At 41.5% G+C, this 11,874-nt stretch overlaps 1 long non-coding RNA gene across 2 annotated transcripts; it reads left to right on the forward strand.

Annotated features, from left to right (window-relative positions):
• Positions 1-941: 941 nt before the first annotated feature.
• On the forward strand, positions 942-11,609 carry LOC110015530 (uncharacterized). Of its 2 annotated transcripts, none has more exons than XR_002873719.2 (4): positions 942-1,127; positions 2,390-2,539; positions 10,437-10,547; positions 11,294-11,609. It is a non-coding gene; the product is annotated as an uncharacterized LOC110015530 (long non-coding RNA). The 2 variants fall into 2 exon arrangements; XR_002290748.3 differs by having other exon boundaries at positions 992-1,131.
• Positions 11,610-11,874: the final 265 nt, after the last annotated feature.

Genomic DNA, 11,874 nt, shown 5'->3' on the forward strand with positions numbered 1-11,874 from the left:
TAGAGGTTGAGGACATGACTGTGGCTGATAGGAGTGAGGAGGATGCAGAGGAGAGGGTTAGTTGGAGGCGGAAAGGCAAAACATATTATTTTTAGCTTTCAAATTTCTCTTTTTTTATGAAAGATTTGTCTTATGTGAGACACCTTTTGGTTAATAATTATTTAGCAAGTGGCTACACCAAATGTATGCACTACACACAGTACTGCTATGAGTGGGAGCAGCTGAGGATGAGAAGCAAAGGCAGCCGCTAACGAAGGAGAATTCAAGTTTTTGAACTTTTCGTAGAAACAATTTCTGCAGGGTTTGGATTTGGAAATGGTTTGTTTCAAGCAATCAAAGCAGGAATAATGCATAAGCAGGACAACCAACAGTGTTTTATATCTATAGTTTTTGGGCTTCCTTGTCTGGCAAGGAAGATATTTCATAACATTTAAAAAGGTTACAGCTTTTTAAAAAGTTCTGAGAGTTTCCACAAACTTTTGTGATCAAAGCTTCATTTCAGAGAAGAACAGAGGCGACACAGTTAATGTTTGCCGTCCTGGATGACCTTCAGGGACACGTTTCCTTAGGAGTTACGGGATATGTGTGTAACCTAGTATTCTGAACCTTTGCTTTCAACACCTCTGCCATATAGAGGCAGCCTGTAGCTCCGCCCACTGGGTCTGCAGGTCATGCATTTTGCGGAGACCCTCCAGGTCTGACCTTCAAGCTGACTTAAAGCGCTCTCCGTAGAGGACCGTTGGAGGGGCAAACTTTTGAATTTGGATCTCCAACAGCCTCGAGCAAATCCGTTGTCGACAAAACAAAGGAATGTCGGTGGTTTATTCCTGCAGAGCAACAATGTGGGCGTGTCCTAAAACATGTGCACACTTCTCCCTCATGCAAAGTCATCGTGTACCCAAAAAAACAAAAGAAAAACTTTTTTTTTTCAAACTTCTGGCACATTTACCCAGTGACTTGACACACATAGGCGCACGCATGCCAACTTTTAGTTTTAGAGCTGAACACCCCCCCCTCTCCTCAGTGCACGGCGGCACGTTAAACCCCTCCTTTTGGCATTCCTCACTGATCCCTCACCACGGACGCACTCTTCCAGCTGTCACACTCTGGACCAAGCCATCTCTTCTGTAGGTAGGACTTTACAACCGAGTTCTTGGCATCATGACACCGATAGTACACTTTGTTCCTTCATGTCCTGAACCAGCATGGAAGTGATGAAGGCGAACAACAGAATGTTTTTAGAAATCTTTTTAGATCAGACACAGATCTAACTGTTTTTATCATGCCCTGGTGTCCTTTGAATACTAATTTTAAGACACTTTTGGACTTCTATGTCTTAATTGAGGACTTTTTCAGCAGGAATCAGTTTACGCACGCTGTAACTTTTGCATGACTGAACACAAAAATGCACAAAACGAAAAAAAGGTGTGTGCATTTCCTTGCTGACTAGAGGAGAGGCAGTTGAAGGAGCTAAAAGCAAGATCAGGGTGATTTTATTTGCAAAACAAAATCCTACATTTTGTTCCGTTTCGGCTTCAACAAAACAAGTTTTTATGAGTTTGTGTTTTAAGGATGGAGGGATTTCAGGTTTCAGCTGTGGTCTTTAGGTCAACCTTTTCAAAGTGAGATTTTTAAGATTAAAACCTTTTACAGTTGGAAAAAAAATAAAGATAATTATGCAACGTGCTCATCCTAAATACTCAAAAGCATGTACAAAACGTATGGGGAAACTGCAGACAAATGTTTGAAAAATGGACAGAAATCGGAGCATTTAAACTTTCTCTTGTCATTGAATGACCTGAAAAACTATGAAGAAGACCTCTTAAGTAAACTAAGATGTTAAAATATGATGCTCCTCAGCCTTGGCCAAAGCCATTCTTGACCTTTGATGACTGACAGCCATGTGACGAAGGCAGTAGTGACAGCCAGCTGTTTTCAGAGAGCAGCCTTTAGGTGGCAGAGCTTCCTACCTCAGCTTATTGCAGCATTGGCTTCTCCTTTCACCCACAGGGGCAATTCACTGCCCTTCCAGGTGTGCATGATGGGAGTCTGACCCGTTAGGTTTGGTAAATTGCTGCCCTTCACATTCAGCCCAGCACTGTTTTACGTCCGGGACCTTCCAGCTGTTTCTTTTGTTGGAAGCTGGTGGTGGAGCTCATTTCAAACAAGGAAGCCCAACTTCCTCAAGGCTCAAACCCTAGTCTTTGTTTCCCGGTCCTGGTCTTCACATGGCTGTGGGTCAGTGGCGTGCAGCCCTTTCCTCCTAACCTTAGCGCAGTGCTTTAATCTCCTCCCACCTCCTCCTCTTCTCCCCTCCCCCTTCACCCACTCACTCTCACTTCCACTGCCTGTCTGTCTCTCTGTGTGACCGTGGAACTGGGATCCGAAGGCGTCCATAGAACAGCAACAGGACAGGACACAGAACCGGGACATCCCACAGCACCAGCACAGACATGTCAGACTCAGAGACCGCCGCTGCCCCCGGCGAGGCCCCCGTTCCCGCCGCTTGCACCAGCATCAAGGCAGACCTGGACAAATGGTAGGTACAAGAGCCATTCTTTATCACGCCACCAAAAGTATCAACCGTTGACTCATGTCAAGGTTCTCTTCTTGCAGTTTCCGACACTCATAAACGTGACATGAGTGATAGGATGAGATGTCTTCTGAAAAATAAAAAAATATTTTTAAAGTCTTGAGCATCATCCAAACTGATTCATGGCATGGAGCATCAGCTCACAGCTAAAATCGCAAATTGATCGGGCGCTAACCCAACCGAGAGAGATGGGTAGTTCACTGCACAGCCCAAAATGCGCCATTGTGAAATGGAGTCTCATCGGCGAACGCTGAAAACCAGCACAGCTAGCTCGGATGTAACTGCAGTTGACATCCTCGCTGAGTCTTTCACAAAAGGCTGATTAAAACTTGGGGGTCCCCGTGCCTGGGAAGATGAATCTGGGGTTAACGATGTGTGGCGGCGGGGGCGATGCTTGATGACTGTCCATGCGCATGGATGAAGCCTGGGAATCTGCTTGCGTCACCAGCCTCTCTTTTCCCCAGAATACTTTGCGTGAGCTCGACCCATTTGCCCCTGCTGTCTTCCTCCTCTGCCTCTCGCTGTGAATGGATCAAGGTCACGGACACCTGCGAAGGGATATTAGCAGCTCGGGCTTTCTAGAACTAAGGGAAAGCCAACCAGCCATCAACATTTACATTTACGCTCTCAAATGTTCGGGAGGTTTTTTCTTTGCTGAGCGTGTCTAGGGTGACCACATTTAGCTGGCATCACAGAAGTTTCAAGCAGAATGTTGTGAGCTGATAAAGTGGTGGTGGGTGTGTGAAGCCCTCAGATAAGACAGCAGGTAGGGGCTGGGCGTGGAAGACTGCAAAACCATCACACTTTGGTTTTTGTTCAGTGTTTGGGTTTGAGGCTGCAGATCTTCCCTGGTTGTGTTGGGTGAGTTCTAGAAACCTTTGTCCGCATCACAACGTTTTTAAGCATTTAATGGGGATAAATGCTTTTCAAACTTCTAATTTAGTTACAGTTAGAGTGTATGGAGTCCATGAAAATGCAATAGTTCTAATAAACACATCCTTTCAGCTCCTGCTAAGTTTAATGTCAGGGTCTACTGTGGCCCCTCTCAGTGAACAACAAACCTTCTTCGCACTCGACCTTTGTCCTTTGACCTCCAGCCTCAGTAAAAAAACAAATATTTACCCAGAAATACATTTTTGCTCAAACATATGTTCAAGTGAAATTGAAATGGGCTGTAGACTCTCTGTAATGCGTTTGACAATCACAGTTGTTTATAATGATGTAGAAATTTTTCCATTGGCATAGTTTTTAATCAACATTCAAAAAGGTTTTTATCTTTAAAACAACCAAAACAAGAGTTACTTGTGAAAACCCTTTAAATAAATCCTTAGTGGAGATTTGGCTGTTTTTACGTTCATTTTTCACATTCTATGACCTTGTCTTTGCTTTGTTATTGCAATATATCTTTTAATGTAGGAGTTTTGTACAATGTGGGATTCTTCTTATGAAACATAAAATCAGCTTAATCCTTTTTTTAGGTGATTTTTGCAGTAAAAGAAAATGACTGAATTTTCTCCTCACAAAAGTATTTTAAAGATAAATTATTAGAGCTAATTGTAAAAAAAAAGAATAAATAAATAGAAACACTCAAAAAGACCCCAGACTACTAAGAGTTAATCACTGACTGTTTAAAGTTGCTTAGAACTTGAGTCTGTAGATTTGCATGCTTGATGGAAGCTTTTCCCATAAACTCAATTTTTTACATATACATGTATAATCAAAAAGAAAAGACCAAAATAAATGCATCTTTTTCACAAAACTCAGTCAGAACTCCATTTCTCATGGTTGGAGATCCAAATATGAACACATCAAATATTTCTGAGTATTTGAACAGCTCAATATCATAACTTGTTTCTCTTATTTTTCACTATTCAGAGAACTAATCAGAATATTTCTATCTAAAACTCACCATATGTCGCTGATCCTCTTAGTACGAGGATTTCCAAACTAAGTCTATCAGTTTAGAATTGTCTTAAATGTAAGAGCTGATGTTTATAAGTTTAAAACGTTCAAAATGCTAACATTTTTTCCTGCAATCTCCTTCCCTTTCACATCCTTCATTAACAAATAAATGTATTTCAGATGGCAAATTTTCATTTGGACAACAGCTATAGATGCTAATGAAGCCTTTTCTCCTGTTTATAATATTGGGATTCAGTTAAGGAGAGACAGGATTACCAACCAGTGGTGGACCGTCACGGAGTTACAAGGCCTTCTCCGGCCTGTACTTAGAAAAGTACCTTTAGTTTTTCCATTTTTGTATTCACATTATTTTATTATACAAAAAAATCGTTCCTCACGGCCTTTTCGCCTCCTGTCACACTGGATTTATCTGCTGAGAGGGATGTACACTATGGTGAAGTGTTTATCCAATCATATTTTAGCTGCCTTGTATTGTCAGGTTCAATGAAATCTGCTTGAGGCCTTCAGAAGCCACAAAAACGGTTGCCAAGTTGCATTAACCAATCAGACATCAGAGGGTCTAAACATTTCTTTTTTTAAGCCTTTTACAGTAAAAGATATCCATTTATAGGATAATATTTTACCTTTGGCACACTAAAGAACCATTTAACTATGAAATATTAGTTATTTTGTGGCTCATTTCCTACCCAGAAGTAAGACGACTCGATCTCTGAGGCTCCACCCATTTCATGACGTCAACAGAGTCAGCCTTGGCTGCGTCTGCATTTCTCCCACGAAAAAAAAACGAACAACTTCCGAACTTTAGCAAAGATGGAAGTGGAAAGCGTTCATACAAAAGGAAAGCGCTTAGCCGATCCCCTCTGGCTCCACGGAGAAGGTGGGTGTGTCTGTTAGCCTGGGGGTGGAGCCTCTTCCTGAAAGGGGCTGTTCCTCACTTTGTGATGTCACAATGTGAGAACCCGCTCGTTTTCATGGATTGGGAGGGGCTGGTGCTCAGAGTGCAGGTTTTTGCATGAATGTATCAACATTCAGGTTGTTGTCTGTGATGAATGAACATTATAACACACGTGAAAACTCACAACACACAAACGGCAACATGAAAGCCTCAAACCAAATGTGGAGGCTTTACTCTGAGCGGGGCGTGTGCACATCCTGTGATTGGATGATGACTCGTGTTAGCAGAAAAGTGGATGTGAATTAAAATGTGTACAAAAAATAAACAAAACAAAATAAGATAAATGGACAAACACAGTTGTTAGCAAAAGTTCCAATTTAAGATTTTGATTATTAACTTTTATAAGTAGTTAATTTTTCAGTTCAATCTCTTATGCTGTGTTAGTCAGACGTTGATTCAGCACTTTGCCCAAAGAAATGACATATCAGTGCTTCTTTCTTTGCTGAGTCGGTTAAACTGGATCAAAATAGTTCAGCCTGTAGGTCATTATTAAAATTTAAAAAATAATTAAAATCCTTTTCTTGATTTAAACTTTATGGCAGACTCGTAGTCCGTGATACAAAAAAACAAGCAAATACTCAGAATACTTTCGCAGTGACAGTGATGTATATCGTGGGGCACTATAAGCAGCGTCAGTGAGTAATAACTTAAGTACATTTACAAAAATGGGTTAATTGTAATGGGAGTTGAAGGCTTTGGAGGGAAATTTCAGTATTTTTTTTTTATTCCTCACATAAAAACATGATCTTTAAATAACTAACATTGTAAGCTAGCGATTAGTGCTTTTCAGGAAGTTAAAGTCGGGAAAGTTCAGACTTTTTCTGTCTTGTTTGCAGCCGTCCTTCAGTCACTGACAGATCTGGGTGTGTTTTACTGGCCGTACAGAACAGAGACTCGTGCTGCCTGCAGGCTTCACCGCCGTTCAAACAAGTCTCTGCTGACACATTGACGTGTTTCTATACGAGGAGCCGGAACGCTCTGATATTTGTCACAATGATTTCTCTAAATGACTTTAAGGTCAAGTTTTGTCCCGCTTATGCTTCACGTTCTCACTTCAGAGCTCTCCTGAACTCCTACCAAAGAAATTCTAAAAGGAATACTTTAGCAGGGAATTATTCTTAACAACTTTGAGCTATCCATCTATTGTTTTTGTTTTTTTATGGTCCCGACAGTTTCTTGCATTTTAGAGGTGGGTGTGTATTAATAGCTTGTAAAAGTCATGTGTGGAAATGCATGTTCAGGACACCAGGAGAGTGTTCCTGGCTGCAGATCGGGTTCATGCTCCATTTGATACTTGCTTCTTTTAACTCAGAGCGGGTTGAGGAGAGAAGGCCTCACATTCAGCCAGAGACACACCGTGCAGGCTGACTGAAGCTCCTCATGCTGAAGGTCAAGTGTTCCTCTTCATCCATTCAACTGGTCTTTTTCCTATTTTTAGCTGGTGCTTTCATTATAGCCAAGTGAAAAATATGGATTAAAAAAAGATGGTTACACATGGGTTGACTTTACTGTATTTTGGTTAAAGAACATTTTGCTTTTCTTCCAAAAAAAAATTCATAGTACCAGCTATAGCATAAAGGGATCAATGATGTCGCTGCCGTCTGCAGGGGCTGCAATGATCTCTAAAGTCCTTCACTTTGAATTTTGAACTTTTCCTTCAGTTTCCACGGATTGTGCCCCTCGTGGCTGCCTGCAGTTGTGTGTGCAGACATGCCTGTACATTCTTGTTGGTGAAAACCATCCCAGCCTGGAATTTGGTGACTCTGCAGAGGTCAGTAATCTGAGGGCTCCGCTGCTGTTGTCAGACTGTCAGCAGCCTCCTCGCTGTCAGGCCTCCAGATCACGGCCGGCTACATCACAACGGATCCGTCAGAACTTGTGTCACATTTTTGTGAATGTGGAAAACAATCGGCGCAAATGCGCGACAGCGGTCAGCTTATTTCTGTTTTCTAACTTCTCTTTTCTTGTAAAGATAAAACATTGAAGAGTAATTATTTAATACGGATTAATGAATTTATTTCAAGCATTGTAATCAAAGCAATAAATAGTGTACACAGATTGATCAAACTCATTACAGAAATGATGAAATGCACAAGAAGAACAGAAAATGAAATAGGAAAAGACGCTTAATTTATATTTGATTAATTAAATATAGTGATCAATCATTGATTTAGTGCTTGAAAAGGAGGGGAAGAAGCGAGTTTATATAATCCCACCCCTACCAAGTTCATTCATTTGATAGTTTTACATCGTTTTTGTAATCCGGTTCTGATCAGATAAGATTCTTTTCAAGTTACGAGATCCAGTGTCTGGTAATGATTGTTTATCTTCAGAAAACATTCAGAAAACATTCAGAAAATAAGTGTCTAAAGTGCTTTTGAACAGAACTAATGTAGTCTAAAAATTCAAACAAATGAAAAAAAACTTAACGATAAAAACTAAAATCCAGTTTTTCAGAGAGTCTTTAAAAACAGACACAAAACATTAAAATAATGTCAGTAAATATATATTTTTCTGCATATTTTCTGTGCATGGTCAAAGGGGGGGTTTCATGATCTCATGAAAAACATGCTCACTTTTTCTTATTTATTGGTTTTAATAAATAAATAAAATAGTCAGGACTTAAACACCCCAGAGATCTTACAGGTTAAAAGGAGCCAAAGCTTTGCTTCTCATCCACCACCTGCTCAGTGGAAACTCCGCCCACAAACCAGGTGATGTCTCGCCTCTTTAGCTTCTCTTTCAGCTGTTCAGTGATCTTTTGCTCCTGCATTAACTCATTTCCTAATGGTGATGTAGTGTTAGTTAAACCGGGATGTGCTGACATGACCACGACACATTCTCCTTTTTTTAATACCAAAATCTTGTTGTTAGCATGTTTTTTTGGTCACGTGGTATAAACCGAGGAGCGTGTTTCCATGACAGCTTTTCCTCATAGCAAGCAGTTTCCTCGTGAGGTTGCATAATGTTGTTCATGTGACCACCCCGTTGAGATCCTTTAATCCATCATTTAATATGCAGTCGCCTCCCATTTCAGGAAAAAAAGAGGCCACATTTGTATTGTTTTAATGAAATGAGGTCAGTTTTTTTCTCACTGTCTTTAATTTCTAAATGGAAGCTTGTGCAAATGTGTGTTGTGGTTGGCCGCTGTATCAGGACAATCTCTCACAGCCTCAGGGCTAGTCGTTGCTCTGCTCCATGCTGGGTCATCAGCACTCTCTGACTGTCCAGGCACATGCACATGTATGATCTATACTTATTTTTTCTCACACACATCACACAAAGCAAGCGTCTGCCTCTATGGACTAAAAGAAAAAGAGCCGAGCGACAATCTGTGGCAGCCAGCTGTGTGTTACATCAGCGCAGGGCGTGCTGCCATGATAGAGCGGGCCCAGTGCAGCCCAACTTATGGTTAGGAACGATTATGATACTGTTATAAAAAGCTGAAAATGAATGAAAAAGAACCTTAAAGATCCACTCCAATGAAAAGGGCGTTTTTGATGTTTTTAACATGAAAATTGCTTTTTTAAGTAATTCTTTCTGAATCAGGAGCAGAAGAAAAAAAGCGGTTTGAATGAGAGCGTATTTGTTTCGTAGAAAATATGCTGAGCTCGCTGTTCCGCTCCATTAACTTGCATGGATCAAATAGATCCATGAACGTCTTTGTTTTCCTCGTCTGAGGTGGAATCTGGATCCAAACGACTGGATAGCTTCTGATATTGTTTGGGTGTGAGGAGCTGTAAGCCAGCGGGAGGGAGTCTTAGCAAAGGGATGATGGGGGACGAGGGCGGGCTTACACTGTGCCAACGGCCACAACTCAGAGGTGAATTTCTCATGAACCCTTTTTGCTCTGCAGGAAATATGACCTTAAAAGGACATCATCATAACTAATGGACCTGTGGGAACACTTTGAAAATGGGTCAAAATAAGACCAGACTGAAATGTTCCCCATTGAGGCACATCAGGTTTCAGTTTTCCTGACATTTAGCAAAGCTGTTCAAACTTTTCTGAGGACATGAACGCCTTGCATCTGCTGGAGATGCATGTTCACTGAATACAACATTTCATCCTCAAAGAGGAGTCTACTCTGACAAAGGCAAAGCCTTCACATTCGTGCAGTGCAGCATGAGAAAACCTGAAGCTTGTCAACCATCAAACATCCAGGAGATGTCCATCCAGCTTTCTGCTGACAAATGGAATCAAACATCAGTGCAATTTTCCAATCTCAGACCATGACCACATTGGTCCAGTCCTGCGTTGATTCTGTGTTGCTTCTTGGAGAAGACCTTGATGGTTTGGGACTTTCCATTGGCCCAATTGATATGCCTCACAGACAATTGTTGCCCCCAGATTTTGTCAGGCTTTGAAAGCACCACTCCATGGGACTGATGGACCCTCTCTGAGGAAACTGGCAGCTCAGGAGTGACTCGCCGGTCACAAATCGACAGCAGGAGATATCTTTGCATCACATTGGCTGTTGCTGGGGTTCCATATTGATCCCAACCTCAGGATGAGGAGCAGATCTCCAGGACTGTCATCTCCAGGTGGTGTTCCACCTCTAAGGATTTAAATATGTTACAAAAAAAACATTTGATTGATCATAATGTTAGGGAGGTAAATAGAGAAGACCATATATCCTATTGTAAACTAACTGAGGGGCAGAATAAAGGAAAAGGGAAACTCCTCCCCCATATACCCTGTGCTTCCTCATCTCATCACCATCAGCCTCCCTTCCTCCCGCCATTTTGCTCCATCACCCTGCGGCGGCGCTCGCCAATGTGTGTGCTCCGGAATGACCAGCAATTCTTTTTTTAACTGGAAACACTTTTCTCACCAATCTTCTCTGCATTGGTCGGCCTTCTGTTTTGGGGTGACACACCACAAATCAGACTTGTATTCCTCACAAACAGAACAAGGATTAGAATTTAGACTGAAGATCAGGTTTATCTGTCTTTCTTTTTTCAGCGTGGCAGAGAAGGGAGCTGAGGGCTGCAAAGATCTAATGGAGGCCTTTGCTGCATGCGTGAAGAAAGCAGCGGAAGGAACGTCATGAGGAGTCGCCCTCCAGCCGTAAATGTAAGATGCTGCAGGAAGAAATTGCTTCAAGCTGCAGGAAACTTTATTAAATGATCTCTTTTCTTTGCATTTCAATCACTTTTGTTGTCATCTTCTTACTGCTTTTCATCTGAGATTTTGTTGTTTTACTGTCTGTTAGATATTCCACAGAAGAGAATGAGGATTATGCAATAAAACAGGAAAGGGCAAAGAAAAATTCTGACTTTAATCTCAGAAAGACACCTGACAGCTGCTGCATTTATAAAAATAAAAAAAACAGCCTTGTTTTGTGTTCTTTTGGTGGTGAAGCTGCCTTATTTCTCCATCCAAAGCAGACGGAGCTGAAGAGTTCAGACTGGGCTTCTTTACGCAGAATTGACCGACCTGGATGAAGGAGTTCAGGTGGAAGGTGTTGTTGCAGGAGAGCGTTAGCCGCAGAATAGATTAGATTCAGATGGAGCTGAGTGAAAAACACCCTCAGAGGAAAACCTGAGAGTTTGATCAATGACCTCTAAAAAATATGCAGAGCCTGCATACAAAACCACCTGTCCTCAAAGCTCCCAATCGACTTCATTAATCAACCAAGCATGATACAATTTATGATTTGATCTGAAATTTTTATGATTTCAAATCTGTTTAGTGGGGCTTTTTTTTATCAATATGCTACAATTCTACCCTTCGTGCAATCATGCTACATGAGTTATTTAGTTGCAGAATTTTGTGGAAGATTTCTAAAACTGTGTTTTTCTCCATCTGCTGTCTTCCAGGTCCACTTCCAGTCCTACATGTTCCCAGCATTCCCTTCTGCACAGCAGCACTGGATTCAACAACAACGGCGATGATGAAGATGATGATGATGAAATGCAGGACAAATGCTGCCTCGACTGGTCTGAGTTTGGGATGTGGCTGCAGTAACCAGTGTTCCCTCCCCTGTTCGACCCCCCGTTTAGGCCTTTTTTCCCGCCATTCCCCTCCTCTCTCTGCAGGCTGCTCGGAGTTCCGGAGAACCGACGGGCTGTGATCTAACATGTTGAGATGTAAACATATAAATGGAAATAAAAGTACAAACAGTTGCTACAAAAACTCCTGGAGATGTTTGTGTCTTGAAAGGGTGGGACTCACTAATGGGTGTTGAATCAAGGAGACCAGCTCCACATCCACATTGGAAAATTCCACACAGATTCTAGCAAAGCTGAACAAAGTGGTTTTAGTAAACAGACTACATTTAAGAAACTCCTATTTAGTCTACAAAAAGTTGAGCAAAGTTCAGTTTATAAAGAGATTTTTAAATCCAATTTTTGCGCGTGTGCCGAAGAACGCCACCAGAGTTGCTTTGCTTCCCAGTCAG

The sequence above is a fragment of the Oryzias latipes genome, chromosome 8 (genome assembly GCF_053564925.1).
Source record: "Oryzias latipes strain Hd-rR chromosome 8, Olatipes_Hd-rR_3.1".
NCBI classification, from domain to species: domain Eukaryota; kingdom Metazoa; phylum Chordata; class Actinopteri; order Beloniformes; family Adrianichthyidae; genus Oryzias; species Oryzias latipes.